Source organism: Bos mutus, chromosome 1 (genome assembly GCF_027580195.1).
Source record: "Bos mutus isolate GX-2022 chromosome 1, NWIPB_WYAK_1.1, whole genome shotgun sequence".
Taxonomy (NCBI): Eukaryota; Metazoa; Chordata; class Mammalia; order Artiodactyla; family Bovidae; genus Bos; species Bos mutus.
This window is the reverse complement of record NC_091617.1, coordinates 12,351,349-12,375,113: the sequence shown is the minus strand read 5'-3', so window position 1 is coordinate 12,375,113 and position 23,765 is coordinate 12,351,349.

Below are 23,765 nucleotides of genomic sequence, written 5' to 3'. Positions count from 1 at the left end.
GTGGACTGTAGCCCACAAGGCTCCTCTGTCTATGAAATTCTCCAGGCAAGAATACTACAGTGGGTTGTCATTCCCTTCTCCAGGGTATCTTCCCAACCCAGGGATTGAACTCTGGTCTCCTGCATTGTGGGCAGATTCTTTTTTTTTTTAATTTTATTTTTAAACTTTACAATATTGTTTTGGTTCTGCCATATATCGAAATGAATCCTCCACAGGTATACATGTGTTCCCCATCCTGAACCCTCCTCCCTCCTCCCTCCCCATACCATCCCTCTGGGTCGTCCCAGTGCACCTGCCCCAAGCATCCAGATTCTTTACTGTCTGAGCTACCAGGGACACTCACAATTCATTATAGTCCTCACTTATTCTGGGACTCAAGTTTTCCCCAAATTGTACATCTTGATCCCCTTCAAACTGGCTTCTGCTGTAAGTTTTTAATGAGATGGTTTGTTTTGTTGAAAATAAGTTGATATACAAATGTAATGATGGCAATGCTTGAGAAAATTGTATTGATTTTGTATTTTTTTCCCATTGCTTTTGAAAATCCTTTATGATATTTTTCAATCTAATATTTTAAAAAACACATGAAAAGATGCTCAACATCACTTATTATCAGAGAAATGCAAATCAAAACCACTATGAGGTACCATTTCATGACAGTCAGAATGGCTGTGATCCAAAAGTCTACAAGCAATAAATGCTGGAGAGGGTGTGGAGAAAAGGGAACCCTCTTACACTGTTGGTGGGAAGGCAAACTAGTACAGCCACTATGGAGAACAGTGTGGAGATTCCTTAAAAAACTGGAAATAGAACTGCCTTATGATCCAGCAATCCCACTGCTGGGCATACACACTGAGGAAACCAGAAGGGAAAGAGACACGTGTACCCCAATGTTCATCGCAGCACTGTTTATAATAGCCAGGACATGGAAGCAAACTAGATGCCCATCAGCAGATGAATGGATAAAAAAGCTGTGGTACATATACACAATGGAATATTACTCAGCCATTAGAAAGAATACATTTGAATCAGTTCTAATGAGGTGGATGAAACTGGAGCCCATTATACAGAGTGAAGTAAGCCAGAAAGAAAAACACCAATACAGTATACTAACGCATATATATGGAATTTAGAAAGATGGTAACAATAACCCTGTATACGAGACAGCAAAAGACACACTGATGTATAGAACAGTCTTTTGGACTCTGTGGGAGAGGGAGAGGGTGGGATGATTTGGGAGAATGGCATTGAAATACGTAAAATATCATATATGGAACGAGTCACCAGTCCAGGTTTGATGCATGATACTGGATGCTTGGGGCTGGTGCACTGGGACGACCCAGAGGGAAGGTATGGGGAGGGAGGAGGGAGGAGGGTTCAGGATGGGGAACACATGTATACTTGTGGTGGATTCATTTCGATATTTGACAAAACCAATACAATATTGTAAAGTTTTAAAATAAAGTAAAATTAAAAAAAAATCCTCTAAAAAGATTTTTAATTTTATGCTCCACCATCACCTCTGAATATTTTCCCTCATTATTGATCATGTAGGTGAATAGTATTTCTTCAATTTATAGTTATTTATTTACATGAGTAAGTACTTTATATATTCAGAATCCTACTTGACTTTTTGCATATAGGCTTTTTAATAATTTATACTTAGACATTTAGCCAAGCAGAACCTTAGATCTGCTGGTAGATAAAATGCTTCTTTTAATTTATGAATCAAATTAATGACATATGGTTCATTTTTAGTTTTGCCTGGAGTTGTCAACATTCTGTAAGTCTTCCCCATGATATCAAAACTTAGTATCTGTTTAAAAATACATGAAGACTTTTTGTTAGTTTGTCCCTCCTCACATTGGGTATATTATTATACAAATTTAGTATTTGTCAAATAAAAATAAACTTATTTAATATCCAATCCACAGGCTTTAATACTTCAATGATATAGCAAGCAAGATGAAGACCTAAAATCCTAAGAAACTGGAATCTATCAGATTTGAGCAGATGCTAACCTATTATTTACTCTTAGAAATAAATGTATCCTCTCTAGGCTATAGTTACTTTATTTAAAAAATAAATGATATTAAATTTTCCAATTGTTTAAGCAAGTTACATCTATATTAAAATTATCAGTGCCTAGTGCATATTGGAAATGAAGTAATCATTTTTTATATACGGAATGGAATAAAATAAAATATAGGCAATATTTGGCCTGAACCTGAGGACACAGTTTTGTATATAGTACAGTAGCCAGTTGTCCATAAGTTAAATTTAGCTTAGTTCTATTACTTTTGGGGAAATTTTTACAATGTGTGTAGTTTTTTAAGAATATTTCCTATGTGTCTTGAGTCCCTACAGTATTTTTTAAAATATCTGTATAAACTTTTAAATTATGTTTTAAAAGAATACACACCATAACATTGAAAAGCTAATAGGTCATTACTTGCATTTACATTATGGAATTATTATATACAGAAATGCATTTACAATGATATATACACTGTTTATATTGACATATTAGAAACTCAGTATAAACTTTTTTTCAGCGTTCATTTCAGTTCAGTTCAGTCACTCAGTCATGCCCGACTCTTTATGACCCCATGGACTGCAGCACGCCAGGGTTCCCTGTCCATCAACAACTCGCAGAGTTTACTCAAATTCATGTTCATTGAGTCGGTGATGCCATCTAACCATCTCATCCTCTGTTGTCCCCTTCTCCTCCCACCCTCAATCGTTCCCAGCATCAGGGTCTTTTCCAATGAGTCAATTCTTCACATCAGGTGGCCAAAGTACTGGAGTTTCACATTCAGCATCAGTCCTTCCAACAAATTTGCAGGACTGAATTCCTTTAGGATGGACTGGTTTGAACTCCTTGCAGTCCAAGAGTCTCTCAAGCGTCTTCTCCAGCACCACAGTTCAAAAGCATCTACTCTTCAGCAATCAGCTTTCTTTATAGTCCAATTCTCACATCCATACACTACTACTGGAAAAACCATAGCTTTAACTAGACAGACCTTTGTTGGCAAAGTAATGACTCTGCTTTTTAATATGCTGTCTAGGTTTTCAGCATTAATTTTCTTAAAATAGTCCTCCTGGAACAAAGTACTTTAATCTTATAGAATTGCTATTTTATCTGAGGGCATCCTCCTGATAAAGCCATAATTCTATGTTATGACATTATATCTTTCATGCAATTTTAGAGAAGAAAACATATTATGATAAAAATATAATTCTTGAAAATGCTTCATTAATTTGTTCCTTTGAGGTCACTTATGTTTCCAGTTTATACAATAAAGGTTATCTTTTAAGCAGAAAGTCTGATAGCACCTCCTGTAAGCTTGACCTAGTTAGAATCTGGAAAACAGGTTTGGGAAAAAAAAAAAAAAAAGCCAAGTTCTTTAATCTTGACCCAGATGGTGGGCTGTTATTTTAAGTCTGTTGTTAAAGCCCATAGACAGTATCAACCCCATGTTGTGACAGGGTCTTTATGCTGTGTAAGTGAGACTAAACAATATATTAAAGCAAATCTTCAGTAAAGCAAAACTACAAATTTAGTAGTACATGCCTTACTTTAGAAATTATAAATTATAGCTATTACAATAAAGGAATAATGCAGGGCAATTGTTACTAGTTTCCTCATATATCATAGGTTCTATGCTAGGTATTTTTTTAAATATAATGTGTTCATTCCCAGTGACTATGCAGAATACATATTGCTCCTACTTTACAAATTAATAAAAACAAGAATTTACCTGTGGTATATAAATAGAAACATATTTTAATGATGTTGCTTACCTGCCCTGGAATGACAATTTTAATTCTTGTTGTATTTCCTCACACAGCAAGATAGCTTTGCATAAATAAAATTAAAAGTTCTTTAACTTAGAGTTTTAAAAATCAAACAAAAAATGATATCTAGTGATCTCAAATGCCCAGTGAGAACTCTACAAATATAACTTTGAGCTTGCCTAGTCAAACCCTTAATCAGTTCAGTTCAGTTCATTTCAGTCACTCAGTCTTGTCCGACTCTTTGCAATCCCATGAATTGCAGCATTCCAAGCTTCCCTGTCTATCACCAACTCCCAGAGTTCACCCAAACCCATGTCCATCGAGTCAGTGATGCCATCCAGCCATCTCATCCTCTGTCATCCCCTTCTCCTCTTGCCCCCAGTGCCTCCCAGCATCAGAGTCTTTTCCAATGAGTCAACTCTTCGCATGAGGTGGCCAAAGTACTGGAGTTTCAGCTTTAGCATCATTCCTTCCAAAGAAATCCCAGGGCTGATATCCTTCAGAATGGACTGGTTGCATCTCCTTGCAGTCCAAGGGACTCTCAAGAGTCTTCTCCAACACCACAGTTCAAAAGCATCAATTCTTCGGCACTCAGCTTTCTTCACAGTCCAACTCTCACATCCATACATGACTACTGTTATAACCAATTGCAGATCATATGCAGTTGTTTCCAAATCAAAATTTCAGGTAGTCAATAGATTATAATGAGAATATTTGTAGTTAATTTAGTTTTTTTAGATTTACCAATTTTGTTAATCACTCAGTCAAGTCTGACTCTTTGCCACTCCCTGGACTGTAGCCCACCAGGCTCCTCTGTCCATGGAATTCTCTAGGCAAGAATACTAAAGTGGGTACCCATTCCCTTCTCCAGGGAATCTTCTGACCCAAGGATCGAACCCAGGTCACCTGCACTGCAGGAAGATACTTTACCATCTAAGCTACCGGGGAAGCCCTACCAATTGTAAATTGCATACCATATATATCATATCCTGTGACTTCTCAATCAGATCACATAATCAAATCAATAATCGCTTATGTAAGGGTAAATATTTCTGACATGCAAAAGGACTAAAATTTGATCACTTTTATTGGAGAATATTTAAAATTAACCAGTGTTTGTATTTAAATGTACTAACTATATGAAATGATAAATTGTCAGCATAAATAATTTTCACCAAATTATATTCACATCTAATAACAGAATGTATTCCTATTCTATTGTTTTTGTTCACCTTCTTTACCTCTAACCCAAGGTGGTTCTTTATCACCCGATCACAGAAAATATTCACTGTTTAAAAAATATAAGAATAAATATTAGTTTAGTATTGAAGCAATTACTAAGAAAAATGAATTTAAATTGTCACTGTCAATTATGATAGTATTAGGTTTTTTTATTTCTATTAATTCAATTCCTTTCTGCTCAATTATCTTGCTTCTGAAATATTTTTAAAAGCACATTTCTTCAGTGTGTATGCCCAGCAGTGGGATTGCTGGATCATAAGGCAGTTATATTTCCAGTTTTTTAAGGAGGGTGGGGAGATTTGGGAGAATGGCATTGAAACATGTATAATATCATGTATGAAACGAGTCACCAGTCCAGGTTCGATGCACGATACTGGATGCTTGGGGCTGGTGCACTGGTACGACCCAGAGGGAGGGTATGGGGAGGGAGGAGGGAGGAGGGTTCAGGATGGGGAACACAGGTATACCTGTGGCGGATTCATTTCGATATTTGGCAAAACTAATACAATATTGTAAAGTTTAAAAATAAAATAAAATTAAAAAAATAAAATAAAAGCACATTTCTTATCATTCATCCTGTGACTAAAAGACATAATATAACAAAGAGATAAGCCATGTGTGGAAATGACTTAGGGAATAGAGTTCATGAGTATATCACATTAAAGAGTAGGAAAAACAAAAAGAGCATATGTCTGGATGTTCAATTATAGCATGTGTCATTTTGAATATGTGTATCAGAGATGGTAGATATTAGGATTAGGTCATTCAGAATTTTGTTTCCATCTATAAAATGTGGTTTATATGCAAGATAAAACATTGAATCAAAAATAATTAATGTATCCTCACACTTTTCTTCATGTTTTCTTAGAAGTTAAAAGTGTAATAACACACATTTTTTGATAAATGAGGTTAATGAGCAAGATGAGTGAGAGGCAACACATTTTACAATACACAAGAATAGGCATGTTCGAACCTGATGATGGTGATGAAGATAACACAGAAAAACTGATATAAAATCCAGGAGGACCAGCCATTGTGTCAGAGAATGGAGAAAATGATGATAGGCAGTACAGCAGTATGTATCACTTCCAAGGCTGTTCATTAAAGCAGAAAAAAGAAAAATGCATTTGTTTTCTCCACTAAATCTGATTTTGAGTAAATAATTATTCATCGTTGTTGCTCAGTCAAAAAGTCATTTACCACTCTTTGCAAACCCATGGACTGCAGCATGCCAGGCTTCCTAGTCCTTCACCATCTCCCTGAGTTTGCCCAAGTTCATATCCATTGCATTAGAGATGTCATCCAACCATGTCATCCTCTGTCACCCCCTTCTCCTTCTGCCTTTAATCTTTCCCAGCATCAGGGTCTTTTCCAATAAATTGGTTCTTTGCATCAGGTGGCCAAAGTATTGCAGCTTTAGCATCACACCTTCCAATGAACATTCAGGGTTGATTTCTTTTAGGATTGACTAGTTTGATCTCCTCAAAGACCAAGGGAATCTCAAGAGTCTTCTCCACCATCATAGTTCAAAAGCATAAATTCTTCAGCACTCAGCATTCTTTATGGTCCAACTGTCACATACATATATGACTACTCGGAAAACCATAGCTTTGACTATACAGACCTTTGTTGGCAAAGTGATATCTCTGCTTTTTAATACACTGCTGAGATATTTCATTCCTTCCAAGAAGTAAGTATCTTTTAATTTCATGGCTGCAGTCATTGTCCACAGTAAATTTGCAGACCAAGAAAATAAAATCTGTCAATGCTTCCACAATTTTACCCTTCAATTTTCCATGAAGTGATGGGATCAGATGCCATGATTTTAGTTTTATTAATGTTGAGTTTCAAGCCAGCATTTTCAGTCTCTTCTTTCAGCCTCACCAAGAAGTTCTTTCATTTTCTGAGTGGTATTGGCTGCATATCTGAGGTTGTTGATATTTCTTCCGGAAATCTTAATTCCAGCTGGTAATTCATCCAGCTGGGTATTTTGCATAATATATAGTACATGGTGTTGTGAAGTGTCAGACTGACTTAAGTGACTTAGCACACATGCATGCACACTCTGCATAGAAGTTAAATAAGTAGGGTGACAATATACAGCTTTGTTGTGCTCCTTTCCCAATTTTGAAGCAGCCCATTTTTTCATATCCAGTTTTAATTGTTGCTTCTTGACCGATATACAAGTTTCTCAGGAGACAGGTAAGGTGGTACTTAGTACTAGGGGTACATAGTACTCACATCTGTAAGAATTTTCCACAATTTGTTGTGATTCACACAGTCAAAGGCTTTCACATATTCAACTTAGCAGATTTTTTTTTCTGAAATTCTCTTGCTTTCTTTATGATCCAATGAATGTTGGCAATTTCATCTCTGGTTCCTCTGTCTGTACTAAACCCAGCTTTTACATCTGGATGTTCTTGGTTCGTATACTGCTGAGGCCTAGCTATAAGGATTTTGAGCATAACCTTTCCAGCATGTGAAATGAGCAGAAGTGTACAGTAGTTTGAGCATTCTTTGGCATTGCCCTTCTTTGGTATTGTAAACTGACATTTCCCAGTCCTGTGGCCACTATTGAGAGTTTCAAATTCACTGACATATTGAGCAGAGCACTTTAACAGCATCATCTTTTAGGATTTGATATAGCTCAGCTGGAATTCCATCCCCTCCACTAACTTTGTTTGTAGTAATGCCCACTTGACTTCACACTCCAAGTTGTCCTATTCTAGGTGAGTGATCACACCATCATAGTTATCTGGGTCATTAAAGCCATTTTTCTGTATAGTTTTCTGTGTATTTTTGCCATCTCTTTTGTTTCTGTTAGGTCCTTACTATTTCTGTCATTTCTTGTACCCATCCTTGGCATGAAATTTTCCTTTGATATTTCCAGCTTTCTCAAGGAGATCACTAGTCTTTCTCATTCTATTGTTTTCTTCTATTTCTTTGCACTGATAATGTCCTTGCGTATATTTTTACATTGAGTTCAATCTAGAATAATTATGCTTTCTACTTAGAAATGCATTTTCTTCTTTATTCACAAGTATGATTTTACCCATATATTATTATCTCCATATATTTGCTAAACAGCTCCAGAACATAAGTAAAAGTCAAGTGACTTTTGGAATCAGCTAACATCTCACACGCTAGTAAAATTCTCCAAGCCAGGCTTCAGCAGTATGTGAACGGTGAACTTCCAGATGTTCAAGCTGGTTTCAGAAAAGGCAGAGGAACCAGAGATCAAATTGTCAATATCCGCTGGATCATCAAAAAAGCAAGAAAGTTCCAGAAAAGCATCTATTTCCGCTTTATTGACCATGCCAAAGCCTTTGACTGTATGTATCACAATAAACTGTGGAAAATACTGAAAGAGATGGGAATACCAGACCACATAACCTTCCTCTTGAGAAACCTATATGCAGGTCAGGAAGCAACAGTTAGAACTGGACATAGAACAACAGACTGGTTCCAAATAGGAAAAGGAGTACGTCAAGGCTGTATATTGTCACCCTGCTTATTTAACTTATATGCAGAGTACATCACGAGAAATGCTGGGCTGGAAGAAGCACAAGCTGGAATCAAGATTGCCAGGAGAAATATCAATAACCTCAGGTATGAAGATGACACCACCCTTATGGCAGAAAGTGAAAAGGAACTAAAAAGCCTCTTGATGAAAGTGAAAGAGGAGAGTGAAAAAGTTGGCTCAAAGCTGAACATTCAGAAAACGAAGATCATGGCATCTGGTCCCATCACTTCATGGGAAATAGATGGGGAAACAGTGGAAACAGTGGTTGAGTTTATTTTTCTGGGCTCCAAAATCACTGCAGATGGTGATCGCAGCCATGAAATTAAAAGATGCTTACTCCTTGGAAGGAAGGTTATGACCAGTCTACATAGCATATTAAAAAGCAGAGACATTACTGTACCAACAAAGGTCCGTCTAGTTAAGGCTATGGTTTTTCCAGTGGTCATGTATGGATGTGAGAGTTGGACTCTGCAGAAAGCTGAGCGCTGAAGAATTGATGCCTTTGAACTGTGGTGTTTGAGAAGACTCTTGAGAGTCCCTTGGACTGCAAGGAGATCCAACCAGTTCTTCCTAAAGGAAATCAGTCCTGAATATTCACTGAAGGGACTGATGCTGAAACTGAAACTCCAGTACTTTGGCCACCTCATGCAAAGAGTTGACTCGTTCAAAAAAGACTGATGCTGGAGGGATTGGGGGCAGGAGGAGAAGGGGATGACAGAGGATGGGACGGCTGGATGGCATCATCGACTTGATGGACATGAGTTTGAGTGAAATCTGGAAGTTGGTGATGGACAGGGAGGCCTGGCGTGCTGTGATTCATGGGGTCGCAGGTAGTCGGACACGACTGAGTGACTGAACTGAACTGAACTGAACATTAACTTATCTTTCTTATTGATTACAAACAGATGAATTCTGTATCATTCATCAATGATGAAATTTGCATGTTCAACATGGTTGACTGTAGCCACAAATTATTTCAAGATTGTCCATGATAGATGAGGACTAATTCCTTTACACACTATTCTATGTTGATCTTAGTGACCAGCTTAACCAATCAAATGGGGTATAAGTGAATTCCTAGATTTTGAAGGCTAGGTTACACATATATCTGAAGCCAGAAAGACTCATTTTTGGAGCCATGAACAATTATAAACATTCAGTTAACTTGATTGGGTGACTACATCAGAGTTCTTGAGATGACATGAATAGGGGGAGGGATTTAGCTGAACCCAGACTTCCAGACAACTCTGTCAAAGTGCCAAGCAATTGAGAAAAGTATTTTTAGACTCTACAGGATATCCTTAGCTGAAGCATCCCTCATTCAAAAACTGCCTGAATCCTTCATCCATGAATGCAGGAGCTACAAGAAACTAGTTTTATATTAATTAAGTTTGATTTGATTACTAATTTCTCCCACATGTCTGGAAAGGGAAAAAGACAGTAGGGAAACAGGAAGGTATGGTGCTTCCTCAAAACAGTGTCAAAAACAATGTATAATCCATGCCTGTGAGTCATAAGAATTGATGTTAGTTTATTCCTAGTCTTAAAGTTTAAATATTTTATTCTGAAAAAATGAGCTATGCAATTAAATCATTTATCCCTTAAAATAATAAATAAGATTTTATATATTTTGCAAAAGTTGTTAAAAGTCAGTCAATAACTTCTGCCTTTCTCTTTCATAAGGGAAATTCCAGGGGATATTCTTTACTTATAAGTCAAAATAATTTTTAAAAGTCCAGGATATTTTAAAAGCATATTTTACATCTATTGTTATTTAAGTTTGAAAGTAGGCTCTTTTGATAAGATAGGCTCTGCTGGTACCTGAAATTCTTCCCTGCCAGATTTAATTTAGCTTATGTGATGTGATTTTCGGCATCTCTTTGTGGACTAGAAATCATTTTTAAAGTCAGAAGTATCTTATTCTAATCAATTCTGTCATTCATCATCTTTTTAAGTCTCTCTTCAGTAAACTGCAATTTGTACCAAATTGTACAATATGGTTTAGGGATGTCTCATATTATCTATAGCAGGGTAAAACAAAGACTGTAAAACTCTTCTCAGTTAGAATTTTATGTAGGGTATGAGTTATACTGAAAACATAAAACAATATCTGCAACTGACTTGATATAGGAATAAGAATTATCAGTAGAGCCAGTTCACCTGATATGCTTAATCTTGTCTGGATTCATTCAGAATATAAAAAATTCACCTGAAATTCTACTATTTCAAATTTATTTAATACTTTAAAATTTGGAAATATTTGATATTGAAATTAATCATTTGTTGCAATAAATTCAAAATAACTCAATGAACTTTACTAGGAATTACTATAGTATATTTCTTTTCATTCATGTTTTTAAAAATTTGTAAACATTACAAGTTGTAGAAAGTTATTTCTGGATTTATTAAAGAAGTGAAACATTAGTACTTAATGTTCATCAGAGTAAAATATTTTACTTAATGTTTATTAGAGTGAAACATTATTGCCACAAAAGAGGTGCTGCTGCTGATGCTAAGTTGCTTCAGTCGTGTCTGACTCTGTGCGACCCCATAGACAGCAGCCCACCAGGCTCCCCTGTCCCTGGGATTCTCCAGGCAAGAACACTGGAGTGGGTTGCCATTTCCTTCTCCAATGCATGAAAAGTGAAAGTGAAGTCGCTCAGTCGTGTCCAACTGTGCTACCCCGTAGACGGCAGCCCACCAGGCTCCTCCATCCATGGGATTTTCCAGGCAAGAGTACTGGAGTGGGGTGCCATTGCCTTCTCCGAAAAGAGGTGCTAGATGAACTGATAAATAATGAAAAATATCGCCTGTTTTCAAAGGATAAAAAACTCAGAATAAGGAAGTAGTAATGTTATGAACATGGTGATGAGGCACTGTAAAGAGCTGAGTTGAAGTAGGTACTTTTCCCCTGGGGTACTGCCAAACCCGGGCTTGTGTATGAGGCTGAGAAGGCACTGGGCTTCAGTAGAGGGTTTTTACAGAAGAAGTGAAGACCTTGGCAGCCGCTCTAAAGTGGAATGATAAAACTGAACACTTAAGATGCCCAAATATTTGACCACAGCCCAACCCTGTCCCTGCCTCAAAGATATGTCAAGAGTAGGAGTCTAAACACTAAAAGGGTAGGAGTTTTAAGCACTAAACAAGGATAGAGGTTTTAAATATTAAACTTAGTGCTAATGAAAATTTTTCAATCTAGAGATTTAAAGGGCTATTTTAAATGCCAAATAGACCAACCTAACAATAAAACATGACACATCAAAGTCTTTATATGCCCAGTAACGTATTTGCAAAATACCTTAAGCAAAATTTGACATAATTAAAAAGAGATACAGATAAGTCTATAATCAGATAGAGATTTATTAACTTACTTCTCAGTAGCTAAGAAAACAAGGAGACAAAAGCATCAATGAGTACAGTCATCCCTCAGTATATGTAGGGGATTGGTTCAAGTACCCTTGAGGATGCCAAAATCCAAAGATGTTCAAGTAACTTATGTAAAATGATGTAGTATTTACTTGGAATCTGTGGATATCCTCTTGTATACTTTGAATCATTTCCAGATTACTTATGATACCAAATACAATGTAAATGTTATATAGATAGTTACTGGCATTCTGAAAATTGACTTTTTGCTTATTGAAACTTTCTGCAATTTTTCTCATATATTTTTAATTCATATTGGCTGAATCCAGAGATTCAGAATCCATTGATTTTGATTCTGACTGTATGTAGTACATCTGACTTAACTAATTATCAAATTGAGCAAATGATATGCATATACATGCACACACACAATATAGTTTTATAGCTCTATATAAAAAAATGAAAAAATTACCATTCTTTAGAAGTGTTCATGGAACACTTGTCAAAACATTTGCAAAAATGTATTATTTGATGGGCCATTAAGAAATCTGCAATAAAATATCCATAGTGCTTTCTCTGATCTCACTGGTATTAAGTTAGCAAACATAAAACACAACCTGAAAATTAAACAATAGACATGTATAAGAATTTTAGGCTGAATCGTTTCCTCTCCAGTATGTTACTATTAATATATTTGGGGGAAAAAATCTTTAAAAATGTAATTAAGGTTAAATAAATTCATGTGGGTATACACACATTTAGAAATAGGGCATTTTAAGAGGTAGGTTAGTTAGAATGAGGCCAGTTGGGCTGGGAGGCTCTAACCCAAAATGTCTAGTGTCTTCATAAGATGAGACAGAGAGCCATCATGGGCACATATGTCACATTAACCACCAAGTTAGGAGGCAGCAAGAGAATATACATCTGGTAAGCCAAGGAGAGAAGTGTGCAACAGACCTCTTGTGAACCTTAGAGGAAACCAACCTGATCGGTGTCTTAATTGTGAACTTCCAGCTTCTACAATGGTGAGAATAAATTTCTGTTGTGTAATCCACTCAGTCTGTAGTAATTAGCTATGGCAGTCCTAGCAAACTTAGACAAGTAAAGAAGCTTCCCCTCACCAATGTTGTCAAACATTATCCAATCTCTTAAGCACCGAGAAAGAAGAAAAGGTGTAAATTCCCTCTAAGATGGGACTTTCACCCATTCTTGCCCATGAAATATCATGCTTTTGTTTTTAGGTCTCCAGAATCAGACCAGGACATGAACTGTTAAATCTCCCAGTTTTCAGGTTAAATCTCCCAGTTTTCATGAGTGGACTAGAATTATACCACTGGGCTTCCAGGTTGTAGACAAGCTCAATCATTGTGTGAGCCAATCCTTCATAATAAATCTCTTTCTGTATGTCTGTAATATATCTGTATCTGTATCTATGGTTAGATAGCTGTCTTATTAGATCTGCTTCTCTGAAGAACCTTGACTAATATGCACAGTTTGCAAAAATAACTTGAGTAAGTTACAAGGGAGCATGGTAGCACTTAGAGAAAAAATTAATAAGCCCTGACTGTAACCAAGAAGGACTGTATAAGGCTTGAGTTATTTTACAGATGTGAAAACTCCCCACATAAAGGAAAATGTTAACAACTTGATGACCATGAACACATAGCTCCGGGCCTCCTGGAGCTTAAGGATTGATAATGTTAACATTACCCTGTTATCTCACTAACCTTAACCCAACCAGAGGATTGTGCACAAGCTGAACACATACCCTGTGACACTCCTCTTTCATATGGCTTCTAAAAATGCTTCACCAAATCCCTTCAGGGAGCTCAGAGATTTTTCAGAGTATGAGGCACCCATCTTCTGGCAGAGTCCTGCAATAAATCTTTCTCTGCTCCAAACTTTTTCTTTTTTTCTGTTTATTTGATCTCACTGTGTGTTAGGCACATGAATTTACACTAACATAAGTAAGAGAATCTGATGTGCAAAGTTACGCATTATAATATTAAAAATGCCCAGCTGACACTAATAACAACAAAAATCAGACAGCAAAAAAAGACTAAAAGTAACATATAGCGCATTCACAGGGTCTTTGTGGAAACCCAAATGTTGAGATTCCTAGTAAAAAACATGAAGTCAACTGTCCTAAATATGCTCAGTGAATGAAAGGAATATTGACAAAGAGTTAAAGTAAATTTAAAAATCATGTATAAACAAAATAAAAATGTCAATTCAGTTCATGTCAGTGGGTCAGTCATGTCCGACTCTTTTCAACCCCATGAACTGCAGCACCCCAGGCCTCCCTGTCCATCACCAACTCCTGGAGATCACTCAAACTCATGTCCATTGAGTCGGTGATGCCATCCAGCCATCTCATCCTCTGTCGTCCCCTTCTTCTCCTGCGCCCAATCCCTCCCAGTATCAGAGTCTTTTCCAATGAGTCAACTCTTCGCATGAAGTGGCCAAAATATTGGAGTTCCAGCTTTAGCATCAGTCCTTCCAAAGAATACCCAGGACTGATCTCCTTTAGGATGGACTGGTTGGATCTCCTTGCAGTCCAAGGGACTCTCAAGAGTCTTCTCCAATACCACATGTCAAAAGCATCAATTCTTTGGCACTCAGCTTTCTTCACAGTCCAACTCTCACATCCATACATGACTACTGGAAAAAAACATAGCCTTGACTAGATGGACCTTTGTTGGCAAAGATATGTCTCTGTTTTTCAATATGCTATCTAGGTTGGTCATAACTTTCCTTCCAAGGAATAAGCATCTTTTAATTTCACATCTGCAGTCACCATCTGCAGTGATTTTGGAGCCCCAAAAAATAAAATCTGACACTGTTTCCACTATTTCCCCATCTATTTCCCACAAAGTGATCTTTCCCATAAATATGATCCCATCTTCGTTTTCTGAATGTTGAGCTTTAAGCCAACTTTTTCACTCTCCTCTTTCACTTTCATCAAGAGGCTTTTTAGTTCCTCTTCATTTTCTGCCATAAGCCTGGTGTCATCTGCATATCTGAGGTTATTCATATTTCTCCTGGCAATCTTGATTCCAGCTTGTGCTTCTTCCAGCCCAGCGTTTCTCATGATGTACTCTGCATATAAGTTAAATAAACAGGGTGACAATATACAGCCTTGATGGATTCCTTTTCCTATTGGAACCAGTCTGTTGTTCCATGTCCAGTTCTAACTGTTGCTTCCTGACCTGCATATAGGTTTCCCAGGAGGCAGTTCAGGTGGTCTGGTATTCCCATCTCTTTTAGAATTTTCCACAGTTTATTGTGATCCACACAGTCAAAAGCTTTGGTATAGTCAATAAAGCAGAAATATATGTTTTTCTCGAACTCTCTTGCTTTTTTGATGATCCAGTGGATGTTGGCAATTTGATCTCTGGTTCCTCTGCCTTTTTTAGAACCAGCTTGAACATCAGGAAGTTCACGGTTCACATATTGCTGAAGCCTGGCTTGGAGAATTTTGAGCATTACTTTACTAGCGTGTGAGATGAGTGCAATTGTGCAGTAGTTTGAGCATTCTTTGGCATTGCCTTTCTTTGTGATTGGAATGAAACCTGACCTTTTCCAGTCCTGTGGCCACTGCTGAGTTTTCCAAATTTGCTGGCATATTGAGTGCAGCACTTTCACAGCATCATCTTTCAGGATTTGGAATAGCACAACTGCAATTCCATCACCTCCACTAGCTTTGTTCGTAGTGATGCTTTCTAAGGCCCACTTGACTTCACATTCCAGGATGTCTGGCCCTATGTGAGTAATCACACCATCGTGATTATCTGGGTTGTGAACATCTTTTTTGTACAGTTCTTCTGTGTATTCTTGCCACCTCTTCTTAATATCTTCTGCTTCTGTTAGGTCCATACCATTTCTGTCCTTTATCGAGCCCATCTTTGTATTAAATGTCCCCTTGGTATCTCTAATTTTCCTGAAGAGATCTCTAGTCTTTCCCATTCTGTTGTTTTCCTCTATTTCTTTGCATTGATCGCTGAGGAAGTCTTTCTTATCTCTCCTTGCTATTCTTTGGAACTCTGCATTCAGATACTTATATCTTTCCTTTTCTCCTTTGCTTCTACACATGGACATCACCAGATGGTCAACACCGATATCAGACTGATTATATTCTTTGCAGTCAAAGATGGAGAAGCTCTATACAGTCAGCAAAAACAAGACCAGGAGCTGACTGTGGCTCAGACCATGAACTCTTTATTGCCAAATTCAGACTTAAATTGAGGAAAGTAGGGAAAGCCACTAGACCATTCAGGTATGGCCTAAATCAAATTCCTTATGATTATACAGTCGAAGTGAGAAATAGATTTAAGGGACTAGATCTGATAGATAGAATGCCTGATGAACTATGGACGGAGACTCATGACATCGTACAGGAGACAGGGATCAAGACCATCCCCATAAAAGAAATGCAAAAAAAGCAAAATTGCTGCCTGGAGAGGCCTTACAAATAGCTATGGAAACAAAATAAAAATGTCACAATGAAATATTAATAGAAATTTTTAAAAAAGGATCACAATAGTACAGGTACAGAAACAATCTAAGTTTCCATCAATGGGTGAATGGATTAAAAATGTATATTATAACTTAGATGTGCATGCTGCTGCTTCTGCTGCTGCGGCTAAGTTGCTTCAGTCATGTCCGACTCTGTGCGACCCCATGGACTGCAGCCTACCAGGCTCCTCTGTCCATGGGATTTTCCAGTCAAGAGCACTGGAGTGGGTTGTCATTGCCTTCTCTGCATATGTTCATGAGTACACACTAAGTCCCTTCAGTCGTATCTGGCTCTTTGAGACCCCATGGACTGTAGGCCATCAGACTCCTCTGTCCATAGGATTCTCCATGCAAGAATACGGAATCGGTTGCCATGCCATCTTCCAAGGGACTTTCCCAGCCCAGGGATCGAACCTATTTCATGTCTCCTGCAGTGGCAGGCAGATTCTTCATCACTACTGCAACCTGGGAAGCCCTTATATATGCATACATGCATGCAAACAGTAAACTATGATTCAGTCTTAGAAGTGAATTCTGTTATTTACAACATGGATGAAACTGGAGTACATTATGGTAAGTGAAGTGACCCGCACAGAAATAGCTAAATCTTACGAATGATCACTTAAATCGCAAATCCAAAAAAAGTCACACTCATAGAAACAGAGTAGAAAAGTGGTTACCAGGGTCTGGGAGAGGAGAAAACACAAAGAGGTTGGTAAAAGGGTACTTTCAATTAAAAGATGAAAAAGGTCTGAGTATCCACATGGTGATTGTAGTTGATAAAGTTTTTTTATCATCCAAATTTGCTAAGAATCTTGAACTTGAATGTTCTCACCAAAACAAAAAAATAAAATAAAATAAATTAAATATGTGAAGTGATGTAATGGATATATTAACTAACTCAATTAAAGGAATCCTTTCACAATGTATGCATATCAAGTTATGGAATCTTGTTTATCTTTCACCATGCAATATTCCCACATTTAAAAGTAGGCTGGCACCTAAGTATATATCAAAAAATATGTGCTGCCTAAACAGCATTATTTGCTATAGATTTTTTATTAGGTGTCAAACTCTCACTTATTTGTTTCCATAAAGTCTTTAACATACTCATTTCTCTGTTCTTAGAATTGAAAGATAATCTGATTAAATTATGTGTTTCTGTGTTTTAGCTACATACTTGTTTATAACTGACAAATTTTCAATCACACATATAAACAAAACCATGTAGAATTAGCACTAAACTATTAGTATGAATAGAGAAGCTTTAAAATAAATGCTAGATTATACTTTGAAGGATATCTGATTTAAAGTTCATGTCTCTTTAATATACTAGTCTACAAAAGGTATTAAATACTCAGAATACATGTAAATATATAATTTTACTTAGAGTATATTATTTAAGTCACATGAAAATTGATTTGATTTAGTTATATATATACACAATATTCACAAGACTACCTGTTCAGGGAGAAACAGGTGAAAGAACATCTTTTCAGAAAGAAAGACTATTAGGAAACCATATTCTATATTTGACATTTTAAAATGAAATCAATTTGGCAATCCTGATATCAGTATTAAGTTCACAAACTCATGTGCCTTTTGGGATCCTATATACTTCTTAAATCTGTGCCAGTATAGCAGACCAAAGGAAGACATCACTAGTGATTGAATTGTGGCATTAGGTAGGGGGGAAATTTCCTCCTCTACTCCGCTTGAATTCCTGTTGCTGGACTGATAATAAGATTGGGACAGATTACTGGAGGAAGAAGAAACAAATTTTAAATTATGTGCATGGAGGTCCAATGGAAATGGAACCTAAGAAATTAACAAAACATGTCAGGCAGGTGGTAAACATCTTAAACAAAGAGATAATAGAGTTGTAACAAGTTTACAGGACAAAGGAACTTAGGTTATGGGTGTTCAATTAGTGAAGAGCCTAAATAGACAATGGACTTTGGGACTAGATTCAGTAAGTCACATGGTTTTCCTTATATAGGTTTCTTGGCCCCCAATTCTCTATTTTGCTAATAAGTGTATCCTACCTCCAGATGCTGTGAACACCTTTCACATGATTTATTTCCTGCTTTCAGAGAGATAGAAAGGAGGATGAGAGCATCCCTCTTGCATCTGGCCATTTCTTAAGTAACATTAACTCCAAGTAATAAATGTGCCATATGGAACTGTAGCAGGAACTTATAGAGCCTCCCAGGACAGACTCCACCTGTGTCCTCTGCCTGCTTCTTATTTGTAGAAAAACTTTAGTCTCCCAGGCTTTCCCTAATTCACAGAAGAATTTGTGATTGAAAGAATGTTGATGTGTAGTAACAACAGTTAAAACAACATGTCAGGTATATAGCAGTCACAGAATCTTTAGTTCCTCCCTGAAGTATCTAGAGAACAGTGTCTGATGCACATTCCTGCATTCTTTTGCAGATACTAAAACCCCCACCAAATGAAAGAAGTTGACCACTTAATGACTATAGCACATGGCCCCCAGATCAGCTGGCTGCTAAGGATTGATGATTCTGACTTCTGTGACCCTTCTACCTCACTATGAATGAGAAAATTGTTTCAATAGTTTGGAAGGCTTTGCTGCACATGGGCAGTAGTACCTAAGAGAGCTCACTAACAAATGGCGCACATTTGAGGTGATCTACCTTGGGCCCTAAAAGTGGAGAACTGAAAAGTGTATATTTCTTATGCCTAACTTTTTTGCCAAAACTTATATTACTTTTACCAATATAATAACTACTTACACATCAAATACAAGAATAAAAATGGTTATGGTAACTTATACAAATAGCACTTGAATACTGCAGCATGTCATTCTTGAGAAATGGTATCATATGAAGGCTATATTATGAATAAGTACTTTTATGAATCAATTCTCCAAATTTGAAATGATTGTTAAATTGTTTAAGTGACAAGTAGAACATTTTTTCATCTTAGAACGTTCATCATTTTTCTTCTCAGCTTGTTTTTGTTCTAAAAATATTTCCCCCAAAAAATCAAATTATGTCAGTTTCTTCTGCCAAATTAGTGAAATTTATCCATGTTCTAAGTGCTTGTAATGGATCAGACTCAATTAAATGCCAGAAGTGAGATTTCAACACTACTTAATTTATCTGATATTTACTATAATAATGTCATTTAAAAAAATGTCTTCAAACTTTCCTTATCATAAAAAAGAAACTCTCTGTAAATCCGTCTTATTGATCTATGTAAGATTTATAAAACAGCTGCCTGTTATGTCTGGCAGACCAGATGAAGGTTTAAGTATCTCTTATGCTGATGTAATGAAAGTTCAATGAGTGATGTAGATTCATTGAGATTTTAACAAATACTTGGATTTTTTAAAAATAAAAATGCAAATCCATAACTAACAATACTTGTGAACATTTATGTTCTGATTGTATTTAAAAAATCTAATATTTAACAAATGGGTATGTTATAGTACAAAGTTTCCTATCTCAAGTATATCACTTATTAAATATTAAGATATATTCAAAAATATGTATAACAAATAACAGTAAATAATGCATTTGGTAAATAATAAATAATACACAGAAGAACTGTACAAAAAAGATCTTCATGCCCCAGATAATCACAATGGTGTGATCACTGACCTAGAGCCAGACATCCTGGAATGTGAAGTCAAGTGGGCCTTAGAAAGCATCACTACAAACAAAGCGAGTGGAGATGATAGAATTCCAGTTGAGCTATTCCAAATCCTGAAAGATGATGCTGTGAAAGTGCTGTACTCAATATGCCAGCAAATTTGGAAAACTCAGCAGTGGCCACAGGACTGGAAAAGGTCAGTTTTCATTCCAATCCCAAAGAAAGGCAATGCCAAAGAATGCACAAACTACCGCACAATTGCACTCATCTCACAGGCTAGTAAAGTAATGCTCAAAATTCTCCAAGCCAGGCTTCAGCAATATGTGAACCGTGAACTTCCTGATGTTCAAGCTGGTTTTAGAAAAGGCAGAGGAACCAGAGATCAAATTGCCAACAACCACTGGATCATCAAAAAAGCAAGAGAGTTCCAGAAGAAATCTATTTCTGCTTTATTGACTATGCCAGAGCCTTTGACTGTGTGGATCACAATAAACTGTGGAAAATTCTGAAAGAGATGGGAATACCAGACCACATGACCTGCCTCTTGAGAAACCTGTATGCAGGTCAGGAAGCAACAGTTAGAACTGGACATGGAACAACAGACTGGTTCCAAGTACGAAAAGGAGTATGTCAAGGCTGTATATTGTCACCCTGATTATTTAACTTATATGCAGAGTGCATCATGAGAAACACTGGACTGGAAGAAACACAAGCTGGAATAATATAATGCAGGGAGAAATATCAATAACCTCAGATATGTAGATGACACCAGGCTTATGGCAGAAAATGAAGAGGAACTAATAAGCCTTTTGATGAAAGTGAAAGTGGAGAGTGAAAAAGTTGGCTTAAAGCTCAACATTCAGAAAACGAAGATCATGGCATCCGGTCCCATCACTTCATGGGAAATAGATGGGGAAATAGTGGAAACAGTGTCAGACTTTATTTTTTGGGGCTCCAAAATCACTGCAGATGGTGACTGCAGCCATGACGCTTACTCCTTGGAAGGAAAGTTATGTCCAATAGATAGCATATTGAAAAGCAGAGACATTACTTTGCCAACAAAGGTCCGTCTAGTCAAGGCTATGGTTTTCCTGTGGTCATGTATGGATATGAGAGTTGGACTGTGAAGAAGGCTGAGCACCAAAGAATTGATGCTTTTGAACTGTGGTGTTGGAGAAGACTCTTGAGAGTCCGTTGGACTGCAAGGAGATCCAACCAGTCCATTCTGAAGGAGATCAGCCCTGGGATTTCTTTGGAAGGAATGATGCTAAAGCTGAAACTCCAGTACTTTGGCCACCTCATGCGAAGAGTTGACTCACTGGAAAAGACTCTGATGCTGGGAGGGATTGGAGGCAGGAGGAGAAGGTGACAACAGAGGATGAGATGGCTGGATTGCATCACTGACTCGATGGACATGAGTCTGAGTGAACTCCGGGAGTTGGTGATGGACAGGGAGGCCTGGCGTGCTGGGATTCATGGGGTCGCAAAGAGTCGGACACAACTGAGAGACTGAACTGAAGTGAACTGAACTGAATGCATTTGGATATATTCATGTGTGTATATATACATATATACATATACATATATATATATATATATAAATGAGTCCATAATATATGCTATCTATATATATGCATATATAGACAGATAGATTTATATAGATTAACAGAAAATCAAAGTTGCATTATTAAAAGTAACTGAGACAGAAGTCAATTTTATATCACCCTTCTGATAGACAGAATAAAGGCCCCCCCAAACATGGCTATACCTTAATTCACAGGAAGCTGTTAATCTATTACCTTTTATGGAAAAAGACCATTGGAGATATGATGAAGTTGAGGGTCTTGACATGGTAAGATTTTCTTGAATTGTCTGCATGGCTCCAATGTAATCACAAGGCTTCTCCATAAAGACAGGTGTGAGGAGGATCAAAGTCAAAGAGGAGCTGTGACAATGAAAGCAGAGGTGATAAGTAAATAAATAGAGATAGATCTCTCTATATTTTTGTGTGTGTGTTTAGGCTTCCCTAATGGCTCAGATGGTAAGGAATCTGCCTGCAAGACCCAGGTTCAATTCTTGGATCAGGAAGATACCCTGGAGAAGGGATTGGCAACCCAAGTCAGTATTCTTTCCTGAAGAATTCCACGGACATAGGAGACTCTCATATATATATATATATATATATATATATATATAAGAAAAGAGAGGATGAACTCTTTGATGATGCTATGCTGCATTTGTAAATGGAGTAAGGGACAATAAGCTAAAGCAGCAGATGGGCTTCAGATGCTGGCAAGAAAACTAGATTCTTCCATCAAACCTCCAGAAGAAATTCAGCCTGCCAACTCACTTCAGCTTCTAAAATCCAGAACTGTAGTATAATAATTTTGTTCTGTCTTAAGCCACTGTATGTGTGGTAATTTGTGTGGTAGTTTGTTATAGCAGCCATAGGAAACCAATACATTCCATTCATCAAACTTTAGATTTTCAGTGGATGGTAAACAATTGGAGTAGAAATAAAGCCTGGAGTTAATACAGGCTAATGTCTGACACACCAGCCCTAAGTAGTTATTTCCAAGCTTTCCAAATATGAGTGTCCTCAGGTCAGTGTCAAGAGAAACAAAAACTCTAATTTTAGTATAAATTCCAGCAAACTTTCATTTATCTTACAGTGTAAATTTAAGAAATGTATTCTGAAAATTCAGAGACTTGTGTTGCCAAAATTTGTTTCAAAAGACACAGACCTTCATCCAGAGTCACAGAAATTTTGTTGGTTTTGAACCCAAGTGGCCTCAGATGTTATTTCCTTTAGACTGTTCATTTGACAATTCAGCTTCTGGGAAATCAGCTGCTTGCCATCGAGGTAACATTTTCTCCAACAATCAGAGACAGTTTGGCCTGGCTGAGATTTTCCTTCCCTTTGGGAAGGAATTGGATCTTTAAAAATAACATTTCATCTTTTGGTTGTGTCAGGTCAGAACTTTTACTTTATGTATAACTCCTTTCTTCAGGTCACTGAAGTGCTTACACTTTAACAAGCATGTCCAAGATCATTGTTACATATGAGACTATATGGACTCTGGAAGTCAACCCTGAATATTCATTGGAAGGACTAATGCTGAAGCAGAAGCTCCAATAGTTGGCCATCTCATATGAAGAGCCAACTTATTGGAAAAGGTTCTGATGCTGGGAAAGATTGAAGGCAAAAGGCAAAGAGGGTAGCAGAGGAAGAGATAGTTAGAAAGCATAACCAACTCAACGGACATGAACTTGAGTGAACTCTGGAAGATAGCGGAGAACAGGGAAGCCTGGCATGCTGCAGTCCATGGAGTTGCAAAGAGTCAGACACAACTTAGCAACTGAACAAGAGCAACAAATACAGACTCTCCTCTCCTGAAGTGAGTTTTTCTGGATAGTTAATTGTCATTTGTTTTGCTTGAGGCTATTCAGAGTCTGATACAAGTACTTAAGATTATTTTTGCTCGTCTTTTCTAAGAGGTTCTCTTAGTAGTAATAAGCTTTATAAAATAATCATCAGAACATAACTGGCTGCATTCCCAACTCTTACCTTCCTTCTTCTGGACATACTGCATTTGAAAATCTTCATTCTAAAGTTTCCTTTTAAAAGTGGCCTCTTCACCATCTTTTGGGATTCAGTAAATGAACAGTACATTGGAATTCTATTTTCATCTCTGCAAAT